The sequence below is a fragment of the Bubalus kerabau genome, chromosome 1 (assembly GCF_029407905.1).
Source record: "Bubalus kerabau isolate K-KA32 ecotype Philippines breed swamp buffalo chromosome 1, PCC_UOA_SB_1v2, whole genome shotgun sequence".
NCBI classification, from domain to species: domain Eukaryota; kingdom Metazoa; phylum Chordata; class Mammalia; order Artiodactyla; family Bovidae; genus Bubalus; species Bubalus kerabau.
The window spans coordinates 220971365-220997315 of NC_073624.1; the positions used below are offsets into that span (position 1 = coordinate 220971365).

Below are 25951 nucleotides of genomic sequence, written 5' to 3' on the forward strand. Positions count from 1 at the left end.
AAGATAATTCTGGAATTTGGCCTGACCAACTGTCAGGATGAGTTGCCATTCACTGGCATAGGGAAGAGGAGATCTGGGGGAGGAAGATTAAGAATTTGCATTTGGAAATGTTAAACTTGAGATGCCTGTTAGCCATACAGAGATGTTCAGTAGGCAGCTGGATATACATGTCTGGAGTTCAGGATAAATGTTGGAACTTCAGATAAAGTTGGGAAGCAGCAGTTAGTGAATAGGTGGTTTATAAGTCTGTGGGACTAGATGAAATAAACAAGGACATGAGGGGAGAGAGAAGAGATAAGAAATATAGCACCCAATGCCTGTAGCATTTTAACATTAAGAGATTGTGGTGATAGGAGGAACTAACCAAGAAGAATAAGGAGAACCAGGTGTAAAAAAAACCTGTAAAGAAACCATTTAAAGGAGGAAGAAGAAATTCATGATGGTCAATGCTGCAGAAAGTTCAAGTAAGATGAGAATCGAGAATTGAAAGCAGCATTTTAGAATGGTTTGTTGTTGCCAGTGATGTTGGTGGTGTAATTATGGAACTATTTTGTGTATATTGTAAGACAGAAAAAAAATGAGTAAATGTGTAAGTGCTGTTTGGAACCAGAGTTTTTACTGAGGGAGAAAGGAAATGTAAGGAGGATCCCAATGCCCTTGGATTTTAACTGGAATTGTTAGAATAAACTCAAGGATCCAAATCTACTAAAAGAGCCCAGGAACACAGACACCTAGTAGCAGTGGACATCTTTGACATAGATTGGTTTCTAAATACTGTGCCCGCTAAAAGGAACCAGAGATCCTTAGAGAAAGACCTGCTTCAGGCAGTTCTAGGCAACAGAAGTATAAAATCAGTTGGAGGCATCACACATTTCTAAAAAGCAAAGAACACTCAAAGAATGGGGAGATCATGTCAAAGGACACAGAGCTTAACTGAAAGGTGTATCACTGGGCAAACTGAAAAGATGTTGAACCAAGATGATAATGATGGTAATGCACCCTCAAGAATGGGAGAAAATATCTGCAAACAAAACAACTTACAAGCAGTTATTCTCCAAAGTATACAAACAGCTCTTGCAGCTCAATATCTGCCTCTTGAGAAATCTGTATGTGGGTCAGGAAGCAACAGTTAGAACTGGACATGGAACAACAGACTTGTTCCAAATCGGGAGAGGAGTACATCAAGGCTGCATATTGTCACCCTGCTTATTTAACATATATGCAGAGTACATTGTGCGAAATGCTGGGCTGGATGAAGCACAAGCTGGAATCAAGATTGCCAGGAGACATATCAGTAACCTCAGAAATGCAGATGACACCACCCTTATGGCAGAAAGAAGAAGAACTAAAGAGAATCTTGATGAAAGTGAAAGAAGAGAGTGAAAAAGTTGGCTTAAACCTCAACATTCAGAAAACTAAGATCATGGCATCCGGTCCTGTCACTTCATGGCAGATAGATGTGGAAACAGTGGCTGACTTTATTTTTCTGTGCTCCAAAATCACTGCAGATGGTGATTGCAGCAATGAAATTAAAAGACGCTTACTCCTTGGAAGGAAAGTTATGACCAACCTAGACAGCATATTAAAAAGCAGAGACATTACTTTGCCAACTCTTGTTGGCATAGTTCTTTCTGCCATAAGGGTGGTATCATCGGCATATCTGGGGTTACTGATATTTCTGACAGAAATATCAGATGACAGAGAATGAGATGCTTGGATGGCATCACCAACTCAATGGACATGAATTTGAGCAAACTCTGGGAGATAGTGAAGGTCAGAGGAGCCTGGTGTGCCGCAGTCCATGGGGTCGCAGAGTTGGATCTGACTTAGCGACTGAATAACAATCTAAAAACATTCAGAGTTCTGGAGCTCTCACTTAGCTACAACTGGATCTCTTTCTTTAAGCACAGGGCCACACAGAGACCCCTCTGACCCTTGCCAGTGCAGGTTTGGAGGCCGGAGGCCAGGGCAGTGCCATCTGGCCTGAGAGCTTCCTTCAGCTGCCTTGGGTATTATCCACAGCAGGAGGAATCAAGGTTCTGACTTTCTACCTGTTTTGAAGACAAACCCACTCCTGAAGCCCATGCTTCTCAGGAGATCAGAACACAGTGATGACAATTGTGCTGCTAATGCTGCAGTTCTCACATGGGACTGGGTACTGTGAAAACCAAAGGGAGACAAGAACGTCTGAAATATAACACTTAAGCTGAAGGGTAATCATGTTTCCCTGTGGCCAAGATGGGTACTCTTTTTTTTTTTTTTTTTTTTTTTTATTTATTTATTTTTTTTTATTTATTTATTTTTTTTAAATTTTATTTTATTTTTAAACTTTACATAACTGTATTAGATTTGCCAAATATCAAAATGAATCCGCCACAGGTTTACATGTGTTCCCCATCCTGAACCCTCCTCCCTCCTCCCTCCCCATTCCATCCCTCTGGGTCGTCCCAGTGCACCAGCCCCAAGCATCCAGTATCGTGCATCGAACCTGGACTGGCAACTCATTATGGAGTATTATTCAGCCATTAAAAAGAATACATTTGAATCAGTTCTAATGAGGTGGATGAAACTGGAGCCTATTATACAGAGTGAAGTAAGATGGGTACTCTTGAACCATGGGAAGTTTAGCTAGAGCCTACTAGATTTTTTAAGTTTAAAAGTTGGCTACTTTCTATCACTAAGATCAGAAATACAATGCTCTAATCAGAAACTGCGGGCATTTTGAAATATCCTAATATTTAAGAGGAAATTAAAAGTAAGTCTTGCTTGCTATCAATGTTAAAAATCACGAATAGACACACCATACTGAGTCACTGTAATAATTCTCTAGCCTTCATTCACTGAATCTCTGCAGATTCAATTTGGCATCAAATAACAGCCCATTCTTCTCTGCCATAGTGGTCGTTGGGAGCTGATGAGGGAGACAGATAGCACCTTAGCTACAAAGACAAAGATTTCAGGTGACTGTTTTCAAAAAAGTCTGGAAACGTGCAAGTCTGATCTGATTTTCTGAGCAACACTAAGCAAAATTGAAAACTTTCACTGTGATATTTTTTCTTAAATCAACTCAAGTAGGAGTTAGGATACTGGAGTTAGCCTCTGGTTATGTCCCTAACACTTTAGCAGTTACTTTTAGTTTCTCTGTCTGCAAATGAAAAATAAAACTGTCCCAAAGTGTCAAAGGGGATTTCTGGAACATTGTTGACTTGAGACCAGGGTATTTCAACCTCAAATTTGGAGAGAATGTTCACATCTTCTGATCCAGAACTTATTAACTAATAGGCAAGGAATGGGAACTGCTCTTTTCAGAAGAGACCTCACATAAGCAAAGAGGAGAGCCAGAAACAGATGCCAAATTTAAAGGAGACCCAGTGACTAATGTCTAGAAAATGAATTAGATATTTAGAAGGACATAATGCCCAAGGTGAGTGGACAATATTTTGTAAGAAGCATGCAAAGGTGATGATGGGGAGTTAGTTCACCTCCTACCATTTCACCTCCAGTCAAATTTCCAGATACCAATTTGCCTAATTAATTCACCTAAAATTAGCATTTTCTGGAGCAGTGGTTCTCAATCCTAGTTATGAATTAGGTGGTTCTGATTTGGGAAATTTTAAAAAACATTAATAAATATTTCAGGCAGGCATTCAGACAGGGTCCAGTATTCTAAACAGAAAACATTAAATCATGTCATATTAATAAGCAAAAGAACAAAATTGCTTGACATAAAAATTGAATAAGTAATGTATTCCCATGGCACAATACTGTAAAACGACAAAATTGTGTAAAATAGGGATAAGCCTCTGTCTCATGCACTTACCAAAGCCACCATGTCCTCTTCAGAAATAACCCACTGATGTCAAGTCCTCATGCCTTTCAGGAATATTCTCTACATACACCAGCATATATGTACATGTGCACACGTAAGATCTTTTCATATACAGGTACCTTATATACTGGCTGTATACTATCCCATTATATAGATACATTAACAAGCCCATACTTGGGGGAATTTAGTGGTTTTTTAAAAATTCCTGACTGGTATACAATGCTGCAGTGCATATTCTTCTGCAACCATCATTTCACCCATGCTAAACCATTAGAATGTATCTTTAAAATAAATTCCTAAAGTGGAATTGTTAAGTCAATATTTTTGAGTTGAAGTAAATACTGTCAAATTAGTTTCTACAAAAATTTTAGTAAATACTGTTGAATTACTTTCATCAATTTATATTTCATTAGCAATATGTCTGAGCTCAAATTACTTTCAAAAGCAAACCCTGAAGCAGGGCTGTGTTTGGGCAACTAGTTTGGGAGGTTTGAGGGCTGCACCCTGAAGGTCTGCAAACCTTGTACTTGCTCAGCCACAGGACCGAAGAACATGCCTAGAAGCAGTGACAGAGATATCAACAATTTGTTGAAAAGGGAAACTTACAAGTCAGAAGCAAAGTCCTGGAGTGACACCTCACCATGTATAGCAGATGGGCTGGCAGGACTTGGCAACAAGATGGCTGCTGGGGAAAAGAAAGAGGTTACCATTCATAGGGGGGAACTGAAGTCCTCTATTGAATTTGGCTCTTTGTTTACCAGGGAAACCAGCTGAGGAGACTGTTCGTTAGAGCCCCTCGGGTTAACAGTCAGCATGAGGGGCAGACTCCTCTTTGATAACCTAGAGTGGAGCTGTTCTGGTCTAAGGATTAGAACAATCACCAGTCAGGGCAGGGGACAAACACGCAGGCGTTACTGATTAGGCTCTATAGTTAAGAGGGAAGGTCAGTCATGTGAGAAGGGTGCAGGTGAACCAGGAAATGGTTGAGCAGGGGTTGTAGAGAGAGCAAGAGAACAGCCATCTTGAGTGGCCTGATCATACAGAGGCGATCTAAAGGATCAGAAGTGAAGGACCAAGAAAAGCAAAACAAAGAAGAGCCAATGCAAGGCTGCATTATCTAGATCGCCACTGTGGAGATCTGGGGCCCCAGCCAGCCAGGAACTTCAGAGGAGGGTGTAAGATGCCTCTTGTAATTGTTCACACAGGGGTCAACAGGAGAAACATAAGTCCATCAGTCCTCACCCTCCACGGATTGAAGGTTAGCTCAGAGGTATTAAGTCCCATACTTCTAGAATAAACCTGTACCTTCAACCAACACTGACCCATGATGAGACTTCAAAAAAGCTCTAGGAAAGAAAGCAAAAGGCTTGGATGCATACTTGAAGCAACACTGTCAGCTAGAAATGAGTCTAAGCCTACAGAGGATTTTTTTCTTCTGTAGCAACAGCTGGAATCAGAGGTGAAGTTTAGAAGCTGTGAGATGAGGCACAAGATGTATCTGATACGTGGCAAAGGACTTGCAGCCTTACCAACAATGTGTCATTAAATGCCTTAACCATTTCTTCAATAGGTGAAAAAATGATATTTCACTGGAGCTCTATTTTGATTTTGTTGAACCAAAACACTTATATTTTCCTTTTCTGTGAAATGTCCTTTGCACAGTTTTCTATTAACTTTGAGAGTTCTTATCTATTAATGTGTGGAGATATTTATATGTATAGAAATTAGCCCTTTTCTATGACATTAATGGAAAGATATCTTCTGATTTTGTTCATAGTGGTTTTCACAATGTATTTTTTTAAAATTTGCCTATACAAAATATTTTTTCTGTCTTCTTAGTATTCTGTCATACTTAGAAAATCTTTCCCCATTTTAAGATTTTTAAAAAATCATCTATTTTGTGACAGAGGCTATAGCCCCCAAATTATCTTCTTTAAACAGAGAACCCTGGGACTTCCCTGGTGGTCCAATGGTTAAGACTTTGCCTTCCAATAGAGAGGTGAAAGTGAAAGTCTCTCAGTTGTGTCTGACTCTTTGCTGCCCCATGGACTATACAGTCCATGGAATTCTCCAGGCCAGAATACTGGAGTGGGTAACTTTTCCTTTCTCCAGGGGATCTTCCCCACCCAGGGATCGAACCCCTGTCTGTATCTGACTCTTTGCATCCCCATGGACTGCAGCACTGTCTATCACCAACTCAGCTCAGCTGTTCTCTTCTAGGAGTTTTATGGTATCATTCTTATATTTAAGTCTTTAAGCCATTTTGAGTTTATTTTTGTGTATAGTGGGAGGGAGTGTTATGAGTTCACTGATTTACATGTGGCTGTCCAGCTTTCCTAATATCAGTTTCTTGTCTGTTGTATATACATGCCTCCTTTCTCCTGGATTGATGTAGCTGTGTGGGTTTACTTCTGGGCTCGCTGCTCTGTGCCACTGATCTATATGCTTGTTTTTGTGCCAACACCACATTGTTGTTTTTTTCTTCAAGATAATCATGACTGAGTGAGATGTGGAGATAGTCTTCAGTCTCAATGATTTATTATTTTTTAAAACTTTAATTTATTTAATTTAGTTTTCTGGTTGAGCTGGGTCTTCGTTGCTGGGTGCAGTCTTTCTCTGGTTGTGGCGAGCAGGGGCTACTCTTCCTTGTGGTACGTGGGCTTCTCGTTGCAGTGGCTTCTCTTGTTGCAGATCATAGGTTCTAGGCATATGGGTTTCAGTAGTTGTGGAGCAAGGGCTTAGTTGCTCCGCAGCGTGTGGGATCTTCCCAGACTAGGGATCAAGCTCATGCCTCCTGCATTGGCAGGCAGATTCTTACCACTGTGCTACCTGGATACAGTTGGTGCAATGTCCCACATAGTTTTGATTGCTGTATCTTGTGGTACTCCCACTACAGTTTGGAGTCTGAAAGTGTTAAACCTCCTGCTTTGTTCTTTTCCATCAGGATTGGCTTGGCAATTCGTGGTTCCATGTAAATTTTAGGATTATTTGTCCTAGTTATGTGAAAAATGTCATGGGTAATTTGATAGGGATCGCATTAAGAATAAATTAAGTGTAAATTGCTTTGGATGACATTTGAACAATATTCTTCCAATCTAAGATCATGGATCTTCCCATTTCTTGGAATCATATTCAGTTTCTTTTATCAGTGTTTTATAGTCCTCAGTATATCTTAGGTTTGTTCCTAGTTATTTTGGTGTTTTGACTCTTATTTAAACAGGATTTTAAAAATTTCTTCTTGCTGGTATTTGTTAGTATGAAGAAATGCAACAAATTTCTGTATATTGTGTCCTGTTACCTTGATGAATTCATTATTAGTCCTAATAGTTTTTTTGCTGTATGTGGCTTTTATTATGTTGGAATATGTTCCCGCTATACTCACTGATTTTTTTTTAATCATGAATTGATGTTCAGTTTGTCAAATGCTTTTTCTATGTCTATTGAGATGATCTTGTGGCTTTTTGCCTTTCCTTTTTTAATCCAGTGTGTCACACTGATTTGTGTATGTTGAATAATCCTTGAAACCCTGGAATGAATCTAACTTGATCATGGTATGTGATTCTTTATGTATTTTTTAATTCATTTTGCTGTTGAGGATTGCTGCATTGATATTCATCAAAGATACTGGCCTGTACTTTTCTTTTTTTGTAGTATCCCTGTCTGGTTTTGGTATCAGGGTGATGGTGGCCTCATAGAATGAATTTGGGAGTGTTCCTTCTTCAGCTTTTTGGAATAGCTTGAGAAAGGTAGATACAAGTTCTTCTTTGTGTGTTTGGTAGAACTCCCCAGTGAAGCCATTTTACTGGACTTTTCTTTGCCAGGAGTCTTTTTTTGTTTGTTTTTGTTTTAATTACAGATTTTATTTCACTTCTAGTGATTAGTGTGTTCAAATGATCTGCTTCTTAATTAAGTTTTAGCTGGCTGTAAGTTTCTAGAAACTGGTCCATTTCTTCTATGTTGTCCAATTTGTTGGCTTATAACTGTTAATAGTATTTTTGTGATTCTTTTGTTTCTGTGGTATCAGTTGTTTGTTCTCCTTTCATTTCTTTTTTTAATGGAGTATAGTTGATTTACAATGTGTTAGTTTCTGAAATCCCTGTTTCGCATAGTTTGGCATGCTTTATATTCCATATATCTCAAATGTTGCTTTTACTATTTTTTTCCATTTGTCTTCCTGTCTGCTGTTCTGATTGCGTGATTTCCATTACTCTACCTTCTAGATCATTTATTTGTTTTTCTGTGTCATTTATTCATTGTTTCTAGCCTGGTTTTTATTTTGGAATTGAATTGTCTGTTTTTGACTGGTTCATCTTTGTAATTTTTAGTTCCTTGTTAGGGTGATCTGTATTTCTTTTCATAAACTTTCTTAAATCAGTGAGCATTTAAAAAATTTTATTCATTTTATTTTCTGTTGCTCGAGTCTTTGTTGCTACACACTGGCTTTCTCTAGTGGTGGTCTGTGGGCTTCTCGTTGCATTGGCTTCTCTTGTTGCAGAGAGGACTGGCTCTGGTTACAAGGCTTCAGTAGTCGCAGCTCACGGGCTCAGTAGCTGCGGTGCACCAGCTTAGTTGCTCTGCAACATGTGGGATCTTCCTGGACCAGGGGAACTCATGTCCCCTGCACTGGCAGGCGGATTCTTACCAATGGTACCACCCAGGAAGTCCACCCAAGTTTATTGAATTTGCATTAGTATTTTTATCATCAAGGAGGTATTTCCCTGAGGGGGAACTTTATCCTGGAAGCCAATGCCCCAGTCCTGCCCAGTCTTTCTCTTTGTCCTTTTAATTTCAAGGAGCTGTATTACCACCTTTTTGAACTCGGGGTCTGGTAGACTGAGCTCTGTTTCATTATTCATTCTTTCAGGGAATTTCTCTTGTTCTTTTAATTGAGAGTACTCTGCCTTTTCATTTTACTTATATTTCAATCACCTTTCATTTCTCTGTCTCTATGAATTTAGGAGAAACAAGTTATCTACTGTGGTCTTGAAGGGGTGTCTATGTGGAAGTATTCCCATGTAGGCTGTATGTCCAGCGTTTTTGGTGTGAGGGCTGGTTTCGGTATGGACACTAGCCTCATCTTGCCTCATCTTTCCTTTTGCTGGCTGTTATCCCCTAAGTGGCAAGGGAAGGAGTGGTTAGTACCTAAGAGCCTGTGCAGGGTGTGAGGTGAGGCTTCCCCTCTGCTCCATGACAGTGGCTGCCCTGTCAGGGGTGGAGTTTGCTCCCCAGATGTTGGATTAGAAGCCCTCAGGCTCGGGTCCAGGCAGGCTCCATTGTCTTGAGTGCACGCCCCGAGGTGACTGCTGAAGCAGGTGAGGCCTGCGCACTGCCTGGGTTGGCGGCTGCGGTTTGCCCAGAAGCAGCCCAAAGTCATGTCCCTTTCTGTGTTGCATTCCTCCCAGGTTTAGTGCAAGGCTATGGTGTGGAGTAGGCTGGGGGTTAGGGTGTCGTGACTGCCCTAACTGAGGCGGTTGCGCTGCCCCCAGGTCTGGGCTGTCTGTGGCAGTCTTCTTCCAGGACCTGTCTACCCCGTATCTAGCGTGAGGCTGCGTTGGGGAGTGGGTGGAGCCGGGGGGTGGGAGGGCTGATCTTGCAAAAGCCAAAGCGCTGACAAGGCCACTGGCCATCCCGCCAGGACCACACTCTGTGCATAAACGTGGCTAAAATGCGTCCTCTCCAGGGCCTGTCTGCCCAAGATTCGGTGCTCATGCCCTTGTGGCACTGCCCTGTGCATGTTGTGACAGTGTCCTCCCAGGCTCCACCCAGATCACAACCTACCTACCCCCGTCTGTCTCTGCTTAGCTTGACCCGATCTTTGCCCAGATTGCGCGCCAGGCTGTGGTGCGGAGTGAGCTTGACTGGGGTGTTAGTCCCTTCGTATTGAGACGTATAGCAAGGCTGCAGACACCAGTGCATGGCTCTCTCCATCCTGATTGTTGGCAAGCCAGCTTGTGTGCACTTCTAGAGTCTAGGCTTTGGCAGCCCTTCTATCTCAGTGGGGAAGGGGGCTTGACCCCTCTGCACAGGACACCACCGTTGGGATGCCCAGGCTGCGGCATGTCCTGCTGGCTCCCCAGGACAAGGATTTGCCTGTGTAGACCTTCTCTTCATCATAGATCCCTCCCAGGGGTGTGGTTCTGACTTGGTAACTTTTTTTTCCCCCATCTTACCCAGTTACATGGAGATATTTCTTGCAGTTTTCATTGCTTAGGAGTTATTCTGCCAGTTTCTAGCTAGTTTTTTTATGAGAATTGTTCCATATGTTTTTGAAGTGTTGTGGAGGAAGGTGAGCTCCTCCTACTCTACCGTCTTGATCCTCTTGTCCTACTGGGTCATAAGAGATATTTATGCTGGGATTAGAATTTTTTTATTTAAATATAGTTTATTTACAATATATCAACCTCTGTTGTACAGCAAACTGACTCAGTTATAATCTTCTATGCATTTTTAAAAAAATATTAATCTTTTTGCCAGTTTATACATTCTTTTTTTATATTCTTTTCCATTATGGTTTATCCCAAGAGATTGGTTATAACTCCCTGTGCTATACAGTAGGCCCTTGTTTTTTAGGCTTAGAATTTTAAATAACTGAGTTAACTGTAATTTTATATCAGACAGTGACAATGTCATTTCCTTGTATTTTGTCTTCCACTGTTGCTTCTGGAAAATAAGTTCTCTGCCATTACTTAAAATGAAATCAATCTCTTATAAGATAATCTTTTTACCTTCAGTATTGTGCCATCTCACTATGATCTATGTATGTGTTTATTTTACATGAGATTCATTTCACTTCTTGAATTAGTAGCTTGGTGTTATGAAAAATTCTAATTATCTCCTTAAATACTGCTTTCATCCCTTCTTATTTATCCTCCTTGGACTCCAGTTAGAATAAAGTGAAATAATATGTCTAGATCTGTCTCTCCATCTTGTATCTTTTTACTACATTTTTTTTGTCTTCCAGTCTATTTCATCTGCTGATGTGTTCTTAAAACTACCCATTAAAAAATAAACCTATCCATTGAATTTTAAACTTTCATTTATTACAACTTTAGATTTCTAGAAGCTGCGTTTGTTCTTTACTCAAAGATACTTGATCATTCTTCATGATTTTTGTCCCCTCCACTTATTTTCAAACACTTATTTCCTTCAGTTAAGTTCAGTCACTCAGTCGTGTCCAACTCTTCACAACTCTATGAACCGCAGCATGGCAGGCCTCCCTGTCCATCACCAACTCCCAGAGTTTACCCAAACTCATGTCCATCGAGTCGGTGATGCCATCCAACCATCTCATCCTCTGTCGTCCCCTTTTCCTCCTGCCCTCAATCTTTCCCAGCATCAGGATCTTTGCAAATGAGTCAGCACTTCGCATCAGGTGGCCAAAGTATTGGAGTTTCAGCTTCAACATCAGTCCTTCCAATGAACACCTAGGACTGATCTCCTTTAGGATGGAGTGGTTGGATCTCCTTGCATTCCAAGGGACTCTCAAGAGTCTTCTCCAACACCACAGTTCAAAAGCATCAATTCTTTGGTGCTCAGCTTTCTTTATAGTCCAACTCTCACATCCATACATGACCACTGGAAAAACCATAGCCTTGACTAGACGGACCTTTGTTGGCAAAGTAAAGTCTCTGCTTTTTAAAATGCTATCTAAGTTGGTCATAACTTTACTTCCAAGGAGTAAGCATCTTTTAATTTCATGGCTGCAATTTTGTGTTTGATAATTCCATTATCTGACATCACTGTGTGTCTGCTTCAGCTATTGGAGCTATTCTTATTTCTGCTGATTCTCACTCTGGTATCTTGTTTCCCTGTATGTTGAACTTTTTTTTTCTTTTTAATTGTAAGTTGTTTACTTTTGTTGGAATTCTATATCTGGAAATAATTTGAAGCCTAGGATGAAGATGGGTTATTCTAGAGATAATTCATTTTTACCACATTCCAGAGGTATTACCAGTTTGATATCAATATAAAGTTATAATTCTCTGAAGGTTTCATTCCTTCATCACCATCCCTTACCAAGTGTCCAGATCCAGTGCATACAAGATACAAACTTAAATGAGGGTTAGAAGTGGTTCCAAATTCTTAGTAGTGATTCCTATCCCCCACCCTCCTTGCTCTACTTCCAGGCTCAGGGCTAGTGTTTCAGGCAGTTTTTATTGTAGTCCCTGAGTGGAAGGTATATGTAGCTCCTGAACTGGTGATGGGTATCACTTTCAGAGTCTCTCCTTTGATGGGATAAATCTCACATGAGACTTTCCATGTTGGTTGATTGTAAAACTTTGTCACCTAGTCCTTGTGCTAAGAGGCTATGAAAACTGAAGCTCAATTACTCAAGACAAATGGATACGAACAAACTACAGATACATGCAATATCATGGATGAGTTTCAAAGCATTATGCTAAATGAAGGATGCTCAATGCAAAAGGCCACATACTGTGTGATGATTCTACTTATACAGGAACAGGAATCAGATCAGTGTGGTTACCAGGGGCTGCGGGTGGGGTGAGAGACTGAATAGAAATAGGCATGAGGAAACTTTCGGGGGTGATGGAAATATTCTATACCTTGATTTTGTTGGTAGTTAAGTGACTGTGTATGTTTTTCACTCATCAAACTGTATACTTTAAAACAGTGAATTTTACTGCATGGCAGTTGTATGTCAATAAAACTGACTTTAAATGAAACATCTCCCTTTCTTTCTTACACACACACTCACACACACACAGACATGTACACACATACCCCTAAAGGTCAAACGTATTTACATCTCTGAATGTCTCAGGGTAAAGCTGATATGGGTGGTCTGATTATCTCTCGATTACTAGAGGCAAAAATTTTTGTCTATTCAGTGCTATATCCCTGGCACATAGTCCTAAAATAGTATAGGACCTCTATAAATACTGGCTAATTGACTGAATTAATAAATGTTAAGCAATGACCTGCTAACTTTTAAAGATCAAAAAACTTTTTATGGGTGCCAAAGATCTTTGTCATAAGAAAAGTGATTTCTATGACAATTTGTTTATAACTTGGAGTTAAGACATCCTATTTCTCTGGGCCTCAAGTTTCTTTACATATAAGATGAAACCTACACTAGGTATTGTCTCAATTTCTCACAGGAAAAACAACCTACAATTTTCACTCTCCATATCTATTATCTTTTCATTTGCCTCTTCCATATCCAGAAGTCCAGAAATAATAAGAGGATGAATCATCAGTGACATGTTATCTTGAGTTTATTAAATTTTAGAAATTAATTTCCTCAATTTTCATATTTGGAGCATATCAGAAATGAGGCATCATTTAATAATATTTATTAATAGATAATTTTTCATGACTGTTGTTGTGAAATTGGGGTAAGCAGAAATGCTTAATATGTACAAGTATTCCCCAGAGCCTCATGAGAGTGAACTAAGGAACAATCAGAATAGTCAGGCAATCTTGGAAGGATTAGGGAACACTTTTAATTTCTTAACTGAAGTAGAGTTGATTTACAATGTTGTGTTAATTTCTGCTGTACAGCAAAGGTGATTCAGTTAAGCATACATATATATGTACATATACACATTTTAAGAAAAAATGTTCTTTTCCATTATGGTTAATCACAGGATATTGAATATAGTTCCCTGGCTATAGTAGGACCTTGTTATTTATCCATTCTGTATATAATAGTTGGTATCTGCTAACCCCAACCTCGCATTCCATTCCCTCCCGGCTGGCAATAAGTCTAGAGAACACTTGTAAAATTTATCTAAAATTACCTGAAAAGAATTTTTAAAATATTAATAAAATTTGCAGTAATAATCTGTATTAGCTATTATATATAACTAATGAATATTATTACATAAAAATACTTCAAAATTTTTGACATTTATCCATAATAATGAATAATCAATTTCTAAGGAAGTTTGAAATTCAGTAAGTAGTTTTGAGACAGATCACCCTAAAAGACAGAAAAAATGATACCGTTTATCCCCTTTCTCACAGTGCTCTTAAATATTGCACTAGCCGTCCATTCTTCCGTGGCCTCTAAATCTGTGTACATGCTCTTCCCTATTACTAAGTCACTGTTTTCCTTCCTGGATAACTTCTCATCTTTCAGAGTCCAGTCTTTCATAACCTTGCACAACCCACCTAGAATTTTGAGTTCTGCTATTATGCTGTATGCTTCTTATGATATCTGTAACGTATTTACTGTTAGCAATTTAACTGCCTATCTTACCTTTAGGACCCTAGTTTGAGGCTGAAATGGTATCCATCTCATCATATTTTCTGGCCCTAAGTAGGCCAAACACATAGAAGGTGAAGGGTATAGTGCTGATTGAGTGTTAGGAGAAATGAAACTTTAGAAGTCCCTTGATTTAACACGTCCATGAAAAAGAGCTAGCTTACATTATATATATGATGCTAAAGCTGAAACTCCAGTACTTTGGCCACCTCATGCGAAGGGTTGACTCATTGGAAAAGACTCTGATGCTGGGAGGGATTGGGGGCAGTAGGAGAAGGGGACAACAGAGGATGAGATGGCTGGATGGCATCACTGACTCGATGGACGTGAGTCTGAGTGAACTCCGGGAGTTGGTGATGGACAGGGAGGCCTGGCGTGCTGCGATTCATGGGGTCGCAAAGAGTCGGACACGACTGAGCGACTGATCTGAGATATATATATATCTCAAATTTATTTTTAGTTGAAGGATAATTGCTATACAATATTGTGTTGGTTTCTGCCAAACACCAACATGAATCAGCCATAGGTGTACCTATGTCCCCTCCCTCTTAAACCTCCCCCACCATCCCACTCCTTTAGGTTGTTACAGAGCCCTGGTTTGAGTTCCGAGTCACACAGCAAATTTCCACTAGCTATATATTTTACATATGATAATATATATGTTTCCATGTTACTCTCTCCATACATCCCACCCTATGTCCATAAATCTGTTCTCTGTGTTTCCATGGTTGCCTGCAAATAGGTTCATCAGTTCCATCTTTCTAGATTCCATATACATGTTAATATATGATGTTTGTCTATTTCTGACTTACTTTGTGTAATAGGTTCTAGGTCCATCCACCTCATTAGAACTGATTCAAATGCATTCCTTTTTATGGCTGAGTAATATTCTATTTTATGTATGTACCAGAGTTTCTTTATTCATTTATCTGTTGATGGACAACTAGGTTGCTTCCATGTTCTAGCTATTGTAAACAGTGCTGCAGTGAACTTTGGGGTACATATATCTTTTAAAATTTTGGTTTCCTCAGGGTATATGACTAGGAGTGGGATTGCTGGGTCATATGGTGGTTTTATTCCTAGCTTGTTTAGGAATCTCCATACCATCTTCCATAGTGGTTGTATCAATTTACCTTCCCTCTAAGAGTCCATGAGGGTTCTCTTTTCTCCACGCTCTCTCAGCATTGTTTGTAGATTTTTCGATGATGGCCATTCTGACCTGTGTGAGGTGATATCTCATGGTAGTTTTGATTTGCATTCCTCTAATAAGCAATGAGTATCTTTTCATGTATTTATCAGCCATCTGATGTCTTCTTTGGAGAAATGGCTGTTTAGGTCTTTTGCCCACTTTTTGATTGGGTTGTTTGTTGTTCTGGTATTGAGTTGTATGAGCTGCTTGTATACTTTAGAAATTAATCCTCTGTCAGTAGTTAAATGTACTATTATTTTCTCCCATTCTAAGGGTTGTCTTTTCACCTTGTTTATAGTTTCCTTTGCTGTGCAAAAGCTTTTAAGTTTAATCAGATCCTACTTATTTTTATTTCCATTACTCTAAGGAGGAATACAACATCACCACAGATGGTGACTGCAGTCATGAAATTAAAAGATGCTTGATCCTTGGAAGAAAAGTTATGACCTACCTAGACAACATATTAAAAAGCAGAGTCATTATTTTGCCAACAAAGGTCCGTCTAGTCAAAGCTATGGTTTTTTCAGTAGTCATGTATGGATGTTGAGTTGGACTATAAAGAAAGCTGAGCACTGAAGAATTGGTGCTTTTGAACTGTGGTGGTGGAGAAGACTCTTGAGAGTCCCTTGGACTGCAAGGAGATCCAACCAGTCCATCCTAGAGGTAATCAGTCCTGAATACTCATTGGAAAGACTGATACTGAAGCTGAAACTTCAATACTTTGGCCACCTGATGTGAAGAACTGACTCATTTGAAAAGACCCTGATGCTGGGAAAGATTGAAGGTGGGAGAAGGGGATGACAGAGGATGAGATGGTTGGATGGCATTACTGACTCAATGGACATGAGTTTGAGTAAACTCTGGGAGTTGGTGATGGACAGGGAGGCCTGGTGTGCTGCAGCCCATGGGGTCTCGCAGAGTCAGACATGACTGAGTGACTGAACTGAACTCTAGGAGGTGGGTTATAGAGGATCTTGCTGTGATTTATGTCAGAGTGACATAGTGTTTTCCTCTAAGTTTTATAGATTCTGGTTTTACATTTAGGTCTTTAATCCATTTTGAGTTTATCTTTGTGTATGGTGTTAGAGAGTATTCTAATTTTACACGTAGCTGTCCAGTTCTCCCAGCAGCACTTACTGAAGAGACTCTCTTTGCCCCATTGTATATTCTTGCTTCCTTTGTCAAAAATAAGGTACCCATAGGTGTGTGAGTTTATTTCTGGGCTTTCTATCTTGTTCCATTGGTCTATATTTCTGTTTTTGTGGCTTAGGCTTTTTTTTTTTAAGTGATTGCATTCTAAAACTCCTTTATTTGGCCCATGAGAAGGATTTAAAAACTCTGTGGCATGGACAATTTGCAAGAATAGGAGGCCTAGTGATTATGATTGCAATTATCAGAAACAGCTTAACATGGCATATAAACAAGTGAACATAAAAAACTAGTTTGTGAACTAGGTCTTAGAAAATGCTTTGAAAGCCGCTGGTTCAGATAAAATAGAAGTTCAAATGAGGATCTCTACATCAAAGAAGTTTATGTTTCTATTTTGAGGCACAGTAGGCATCCGTAATTACCTCAAAAGAGGAAAAGAGTTTCCCAGTTAGGGAAATCATAGGCAAAGGATTAAATACTATCCACAGAGCTACGAAGAAACTGCCTCAGTATATCCTTCAGGCAGCCACCATTACAGTCAATTACCTATATACTTTGATCTAATATCAAGGAATTTTGAATTTAGAATTTATTACATGTATATAGGCCATCAAAGCTGGAAGTTCATGTAATCTCTACTTCAAGTAGTAGTATTTAGAAGAAATCCAAGCTGTATAATATTTTCATAATAGGTCACATTAAATCAAGTTTTAATCACTTCATTGAATCTACTCTGCCAAGGTCACAAAGGACCTCCATCTTTGACCCTCAAGTTTCATCTGACTAAACACAGCTGTATTGCCTTCTTCCTTCTTGACACAATTTCTCCACATGACTTTTGGAACACCTTCTCTTCTGATTTTCTATGACCAACTGGCTACTCCCCCTCAGTCTCCTTTGCTGACTTCTCTCCATTTCCTAGACCTCAAAAAGCTGATGTACCCTAGCATTGGCCATCTTTTCAACTACATTAAATCCCTACATGATCTTATTAAATTTCATTGCTTTAATTATAGTTTTCCTAATCTTTTCTCAAGTCTTTCTAGATGTGATATCTCCCCATAAGTCCACAGACCCAAATAACTAGTAGCTCAATCAACATAACTTATGTTTAACAGGCATTTCAAATTGTGCATGGCCACAATTCTTAATCTTTTCCATACTAAAACTAACCCTGAATTTCCATAACAGTAAATGGCACCACCAATACCAAAATACCCCAAACAGGGGGCCATTTTTTTTTAACATTCCATATGTAAGACCATTATCAAATCATGTCAAATTTTATCTTTAAAATATGAATCAAATCCAACCAATTTATGTTAACTCCAGCACTATCACCCTAATTCACACTATCACTATTTTTTAAAATTAATTGGAGGACAATTACTTTACAGCATTATGGTAGTTTTTGCCATACATTGACATGAATCAGACACAGGTGCACATGTCCCCCTCATCCTGAACACCCCTCCCACCTCCCTCCCCACCCCATCCCTCTGGGTTGTTCCAGAGCACTGGCTTTGAGTGCCCTGCTTCATGTATCAAATTTGCACTGGTCATCTATTTTACAAATGGTAATGTACATGTTTCAATGCTGTTCTCTCAAATCATCTCACCCTCGCATTCTCCCACATAGTCCAGAAGTCTGTTCTTTCCATCTGTGTTTCTTTTGCTACCTTGCATCATCATTACTGTCATTTTAAATTCCATATATATGCATTAATATACTGTATCAGTGTTTCTCTGACTTTACTCTGTATAATAGGCTGTTTCATCCACCTCATTAGAACTCATATGCATTCTTTTTTTATAGCTGAGTAATATTCCACTGTGTATATGTACCACAACATCCTTACACATTTGACTGCTAATGGACATCTATGTTGCTTCCATGTCCTGGCTATTGTATTGTAAAGAGTGCTGCAATGAACACGGAGGGTACATGTGTCCCTTTCAATTCTGCCTATTTTTCTGCAATGGCCTTTTAACTGGGATCTCTTCTTATACCCATACAACAACCAGACTTACCTTTAAAAATTTCATTCAGATATCCATTCAAAACCCTCTGGGTTTCTCATCATCCCCTTCTTTTTATTTTTAAATTTTTTATAGGAGTATAGTTGATTTACAGTGTTATGTTTAAGGTCTACAGCAAAATGAATCAGTTATACATACACATTTATCCCCTTTTAAAAGATTATTTTCCCATATAGATCACTACAGAGTACTGAGTAGAGTTCCCTGTGCTATACAATACGTCGTTATTAGCTATGTTTTATATAGTGTTTGTATTTTAATCCCAAACTTCTAATTTATCCACTTCCCTTATCCCCTGCAAGCATGTTTGTTTTCTACACCTGTAACTATTTTTTAAAATTTCATTTACTTATTCATGGCTGCTCTGAGTCTTCGTTGCTGTGTGGGCTTTCTCTAGTTGTGGTGAGTGGGGGCTACTCTTCATTGTGGTGCGTGGGCTTTTCGTTGCAGGGCACAGGCTCTAGGCATGGGAAGCTCAGCAGCTGAAGCTCGTAGGACAGTAGTTGTGGCACACAGGCTTAATTGCTCCTTGGCATGTGGGATCTCCCCAGACCAGGGATGGAACCCATGTCCCCTGCACTGGCAGGTGAATTTTTAACCACAGGACCACCAAAGAAGTCCCTCTATTTCTGTTTTGTAGGTAAGTTCACTTTCTTTAAGATTCTACATATAAGCAATATCATTTGATATCTGTCTGACTTATTTCACTTAGCATGACAATCTCTAGGTCTATCCACATTGCTGCAAATGGCTCCCTATAGGCAGAGACTTTGTACTGTGTACCCAGAGCCTAGAAGAGGGTCTGACACTTAACAGATGATTAATAAGTATCTGCTGGGTAAACAGGTGAATCACAGAGTATATTTTTCCAAGTATTTTTTTTAAACCTTGGTATCAGATATTATAACATGGTAAAACAAAGACACAATGATTATCTGACACCTGTCTTTCTGATTACATGCTAGGATCATGCTTAGAGCCTCATCCGCCCCATTTTTTCTCACATGACTGTAATCAGTGCAGTTCAGTCACTCAATCATGTCCAACTCTTTGTGACTCCACGGAATGCAGCACAACAGGCTTCCCTGTCCATCACCAATTCCCGGAGCTTGCTCAAACTTATGTCCATCAAATTGGTGATGCCATCCAACCATCTTATTCTCTGTTGTCCCCTTCTCCTCCTGCCCTCAGTCTTTCCCAGCATCAGGGTCTTTTCCAGTGAGTCAGCTCTTTGCATCAGGTGGCCAAAGTATTGGAGCTTCAGCATTAGTTCTTCCAATGATTATTCAGGGTTGATTTCCTTTAGGATTGACAGGTTTGATCTTCTTGCAGTCCAAGGGACTCTCAAGAGTCTTCTCCAACACCACAGTTCAAAAGCATCAATTCTTCAGCACTCAGCTTTCTTTATAATCCAACTTTCACATCCATACATGACTACTGGAAAAAAACATAGCTGACTAGATGGACCTTTGTCGACAAAGTAATGTCTCTGTTCTTTAATATGCTGTCTAGGTTGGTCATAGCTTTTCTTCCAAGGATCAAGCATCTTTTAATTTCATGGCTGCAGTCACCATCTGCAATGATTTTGGAGCCCCCCAAAAAACTTTACATGACTGTAATAAAGAATTCTAATTCTTCACCTTGGATTATCCTTTAGAATATGAGCCCTGGGATATACAGTTTTCTAGAAGGAAATAACATATAAACTCTACTTTTTAAGAATGACAAAAATGAAGATATGTATGTGACATATATAGATCTCTATTTGTGGGAATGATTTTTTACAGTGAGTGAGTAGAGAGCTTGAAAAATCTATACTGTGATTCCACTAGAAGTCCCCTTCCTGCCAAGACACTATATATTTATATGAAAGGAAAAGATAAAAAAAAGTTAAAAACCAGAGTTGTTAAGTGTCAAAACACAGATCTAAGCTGATAATTGTTTATTCTTTTCACAATTACTTAATGAATTTCTGTAATATGTCAGGCATTATGCTAAGCACAAGGAAATAGCAGAGAAGACAGATATAGGGTCTGTGCTGTCATAGGATTTACCTTAGAGTAGAGGCAGTTAGGGAATGAGCAGAGAAATACATAAAATGAGTAAAAATTGTGATGACTGCTCCTAATATTATATGCTACAAAAAGGTGGAGTGTGGTAGGCAGAATGATGCCCCTCTCCAAGATGTCCACAATTCCAGTTCTCAGAAGTTGTGAATATGTTATAGGGGATTAATGTTGCTAAATCAGCTGACATTGAGATCAGGAGAGTTTACTGAAATATCTGGGTGGCTCCAACAATGATGAAAGAGTGGAAAAGAGGGAAGAGAGGATCAGAATCTCAGAGATTTGAAAATGCTGCACTACTGATGGTGAAGGTGGAAGGAGCCACAAGCCCAGAAATGCCCCCAGCCTCTAAAAGCTGCAAACAGCCAGGAAACGGATCCTCCCCTAGAGCCTCCAGAAGGAGATGCTCCTGCTGGTGCCTTGATGTTGGCCCAGGGACACCCATTTCAGACTGGTGACCTCCACAAGTCTCAGATCATAAGTTTGTATCGTTTAAAGTCACTGGGTTTGCGATTATTCACTATAGTAGCAAATAAAAACAATGACACGGGGACTTCAGATAGAAGAGTCAATTCAAGCTTTCTCTAAAAAGGTATCATTGACCTGAGAGTTGAAGGATTGGAAGGAACATGATATGAAAAGAGCTGGTGATAATGCATTCCAGGCAGAGAGAGTAGCAAGCCCAGGGGCCTTTAGATTGAAAAGAGATACGTTCTAGAACTGATGAAAGCTCACTAATTCAAGTGTGACAATGGAGGGAGGAAACAGTTAATAAGAAACTGGAAATTTAGGTAGGACTAGTTTTTCCAGGGCCTTATAGGCTACATTAAGGAACTTAGATTGTATAACATAATTAACATGTACAAACCATAGTACATAGCTCAATAGATATTTAAAGGGTGAACAAACTCGAGTAACCACCACCCAGATCAAGAAACAAAACATTACCAATTCCCTCTGAGGCCTCCCTCTTACCCCTTTCCAGTGTCGATCTCCACTAAAGGCAGCTACTATTCTGACTTAGTTTTTCCAATAATTGAGCTTTATATAAGTAGAATCATAAAAAATGTGTTTGAGTTTCTGTTGAATATTATGAGATTTACACATATTGTTGCATTCAGCAGAAGTTTTTTTTTAAAGGTCATTGCTATATGAAAGTGAAAGTGAAGTTGCTCAGTCGTGTCTGACTCTTTGCGACCCCATAGACTGTAGCCTACCAGGCTCCTCCATCCATGGGATTTTCCAGGCAAGAGTACTGGAGTGGGTTGCCATTTCCTTCTCCAGAGGATCTTCCCGACCTAGGGATCGAACCCGGGTCTCCCGCATTTAGGCAGACGCTTTACTGTCTGAGCCACCAGGGAAGCCTTTTTCATTGCTATATATGTTTCTGTATATAGCAATAACAATCTATATTCTACTGTTGAGGTTTGGATTGCTTACAAATTTTAGTTACAATGAACAGATCAAGAAGCAACATTTAGAACTGGACATGAACAATAAGACTGGTTCCAAATTGGGAAAGGAGTACATCAAGGCTGTATATTGTCACTCTACTTATTTAACTTATATGCAGAGTACATCATGTGAAATGCCCAGCTGGATGAAGCATAAGCTGGAAACAAGATTGCTGGGAGAAATATCAATAACCTCAGATACACAGATGACACCACCCTTATGGCAGAAAGGGAAAAACTAAAGAGCCTCTTGATGAAAGTGAAAGAGGAGAGCAAAAAAGCTGGCTTAAAACTTAACATTCAGAAAACTAAGATCATGGCATCCAGTCCCATCACTTCATGGGAAATAGATGGGGAAACAATGGAAACAGTGAGAGACTTTATTTTGGGGGGCTCCAAAATCACTGCAGATGGTGACTGCAGCCATGAAATTAAAAGATGCTTGCTCCTTGGAAGAAAAGATATGACCAACCTAGACAGCATATTAAAAACCAGAGACATTACCAACAAAGGTCGTTTAGTCAAAGCTATGGTTTTTCCAGTGGTCATGTATGGATGTGAGAGTTGGACTATAAAGAAAGCTGAAGACTGAAGAATTGATGTTTTTGAACTGTGGTGTTAGAGAAGACTCTTGAGAATCCCTTGGACTGCAAGGAGATCCAACCACTCCATCCTAAAGGAAATCAGTCCTGAATATTCATTGGAAGGACTAATGCTGAAGCTGAAACTCTAATACTTTGGCCACCTGATGGGAAGAACTGACTCATTGGAAAAGACCCTGATGCTAGGAAAGACTGAAGGTAGGAGGAGAAGGGGATGACAGAGGATGAGATGGTTGGATGGCATCACCGACTCAATGGACATGAGTTTGAGTAGGCTCTGGGAGTTGGTGATGGGACAGGAAAGTCTGGCGTGCTGCAGTTCATGGGGTCTCACAAAGAGTTGGACATGACTCAACAACTGAACTGAACATTCTTTTATGTGTCTTTGGGTGCACATACTTCTATTTAACATATACCTAAGACTGCAATTATTGAGTTGTAGGGCATGCATACACTGAACTTGAGTAAATGCTGACAGTTTTCCAGACTGACTGTACTACCTTACACCCCACCAGCAGTGTGTGATAGCTGAAGTTGTCCTATCCTTGTCCAACACTTGAAAATGTCAGCTCTTGGGTGGCTAAAGGTCTTTCAATGTGGTTTTAAATTCCATTTCTTTGATAATGATGTTGAAACCTTTTAACATGCTTATTGGCTTTTCAAACATTCTCTTTTACTAAGTACTTGTTCAGCGACTTACTACTCCAGTTTTTAAGAGATAATTCTGATTTATATAAGGAGATTATATTAGCCAGTTTTAAGCACTTATCTGCATCCTAGTGTAACATGAATGAAGTTTGGTATATGCACAGAAAATTTATAAGTGCTTAAATACACAGGGAATGCTACAGAAACAAAGGTGTGCAATACAACTCCATCAAAGTGGAATTTACCTGTAAGATTAATGATGAAATAGAATCAAATCATGCTTTCTAAAAAATCTTGATCTATCCTAAAATACCTTACTCTTGGTCTACCCATCATCAGCTTTAAGAGAGTATCATACTTCCTCATGAATTGAATTTATTAATGAAATGGTCCTTTAAAAACAAGCTTGACAGAAATTTAATGACTGAAGGAGAGAAAATGCAATGCTGCATAAAATTTAGTTTAATGGCCTCCAGAAAAAATTAATTTTACTAGTTTGAGACTGAGACATAAATATGTGGAGGAGAAAGGGCATGTCCAATTAATGGGATTTCTGGCAGCCTGCCCAAGAAGATTCTACAAAGTCTCACAAAACAAGGTAAAACACCCCTCTGGAGCCAGTGGTACGCTTGTCCAGAATGCAGAGGGCTCCGCCTGACAATAAATTAACTTTGTACAGCATGCTTTATTGCTCTGCCCTGCATTCTGGCAGGCTTTTTCTCATTGTCTTGACCCCTGAGTGGCTTGCTTTGCTTGTTCTGTTTTAAAGATGACTCAGTCAGACTCTTAGTCTTTCATCTTTTCCTTTCCCTACCCCCACCCCATTTTTGTCCCTAGAGTATGGAAGCAAGAGCAGAGCCATTTGTTGTTGTTGTTCATGTTCCAGCATACTGAGCTATTACTGGCCCTGAGAAAGGTACTGGTTCTTTTCTCTTTCAAACCTTCATAGGTTGTTATCTGTGGTGTAACCAAGTTACCTCTGATTCTCCAAATTCTCTGAAGCTAGTAATCACTAATATCCATGCTTTCTGAGGGTGGGCTGCTTTTTATCCCTGCCGCCTCCTGGGAAAACCTGCAATTCCCTTTGCAGCTCCAAGTAAGGGGACACGAGAGCAGCCCCCGATCCAAAGCTGACAGGGCAGCGCCCTGGTGCGTTCTGCACTGCTGCTCTCCCTCCTTCACACCTTCCTTCCTCGGTCTATATTTGAAGAACCTAGTAAATTAATTTCCCCTGGGCAAAGGTTGAGAGGAGGTGGGGGTGAAGGAAGGGAGTGTCTTAGGGGCAAAAAATGCAGTCGATTCGCCCTCTGCTGGTTCAAGGTATGAATTATTGCTGCCTAATCAGTGGGAAAAGAGAAAGCAATCCATACCACACCAATAAAGTACAGCTATAAATCAGCTTCATTTAGCTTACTCGTTCATCTTCAACAGCTACTTTTTCCCCATTAGCCCTACATGTTGCCCCAACACAGAGTAGTTCTAAGCACTAGACCTAGTTAGTATGTTACACTGCCCTGAGCCCATTTTCATTTGCCCTTGGGTTTTTGCTGCTCTAAGATGTGAATTAAAAAATGCAAATGTGCTCTTTTTGTTTCGTTCGTTGCTAGGCAACTGGAAAGATGACACTAAACAGTCACCTTCTAGAGCACACTCGTGTTTCAGTCCAACCTCTCTAAAATAGTAATTTCATGTGAAGAAAAAGAGCTGCTTTTTGGGTTCTTGAGACTAACTAGAAAACCGTGCAGAAAGAGCAGTCTGTCCCCATGCCAGATTCTTAGAAAAGCTGACAGGCAGCTTTGTGCAAGAAAAGGGATTGGCCGCCATAACTCACACGGACTTTTGTACCGCCTTCGTTGTCTTACGCGTTGTGTCGGAATAAACCAACACACCAAGGTTGGTTAATCTACTGTCTCTTGCACAGCAAGACAGAATTTACAAGAATGCACTTAGAATCTGATGGGCAGTGAGAAGGAAAACCCAGGGTTTTGCATTATAAAATATTATTTAAAATTAACAGCTTCCTCTGCCAGCCTTTATGTCCCAAATCAAGAGTTTTCCCCCTCCATATCAGGCATTGTAAATTAGTCAGTCACGCAGCCTTTGGAAGCAGTTGGGATTGGCCAATTCCTTTGTCAGGTGAAAATCTCTGCAGCGAGTCATGGGACTAAACTGGGCGGTGTCGCTGTCCGCGTCGATGGTGCTGAACTCTAGGCGTGGCCAGAGAGGGTTCCTTTGCATGACAACTTCCGGTAGGGCGGGGTCAAGTTCGCTCTCCAAAAAGTGGCTCCATCTGCCATCTGGTGGTAAATAAGGAAAATGCTTTTGATGAAGTTCAAAAAGGACTTTGGATTGAGACCCTAAAGGTTTTGGAATATTGAACCTCAGGAAGTGATTTGGGGGAGATCTGGCTATTTTTAAAAGTCACAGAAGTATAGGAGAATTGAGAATTCCGAGAGTGATCTCCCACTTCTACCATCTCCCAAATAATTTGCAAATATGTTTAAAATTTCCCAATCATTTCTTTCAGTATATCTTGCTATTAGAAAAGTATCTGTTTTTACAGACATTTAGAAATAGTTACTAAAGTATTCCCCGAGTACATTTTACAGAAAGAAATGCTTTGGAAGCTGCATTAGCCAAATACGTTGAAGAAAGTTTAGCCAAGAGTACTGCTCTGATTTCAGTTTCTGGAAGGAAAAAAAAACAACTGTAATTATAACTAGGAAGTGGTTAAGAGGTCATAAGA

The 25951-nt window shown here is 39.7% G+C and overlaps 1 protein-coding gene and 1 long non-coding RNA gene across 5 annotated transcripts in view; one reads left to right on the plus strand and one right to left on the minus strand.

Annotated features, from left to right (window-relative positions):
* Window positions 1-25951, plus strand: part of PCDHB1 (protocadherin beta 1) — a 61418-nt gene that overhangs the window by 24820 nt on the left and 10647 nt on the right. Inside the window, exons 1-2 of one of the 4 annotated variants that reach the window (XR_008705326.1) lie at window positions 18480-19075; window positions 24043-24121. The exons of 1 other annotated variant lie outside the window; for it this stretch is intronic. The gene's annotated coding sequence lies outside the window, so the exon portion shown is untranslated. Of the gene's footprint in view, window positions 1-18479; window positions 19076-24042; window positions 24122-25951 lie in introns of those variants that run through there. 2 more of the 4 variants (XM_055555777.1, XM_055555767.1) reach the window with 2 other exon arrangements.
* Window positions 23644-25951, minus strand: part of LOC129633869 (uncharacterized) — a 47097-nt gene continuing 44789 nt past the window's right edge. The window contains exon 2 of the long non-coding RNA XR_008705337.1: window positions 23644-25502. This is a non-coding gene — a long non-coding RNA (uncharacterized LOC129633869). The remainder of the gene's footprint in view (window positions 25503-25951) is intronic.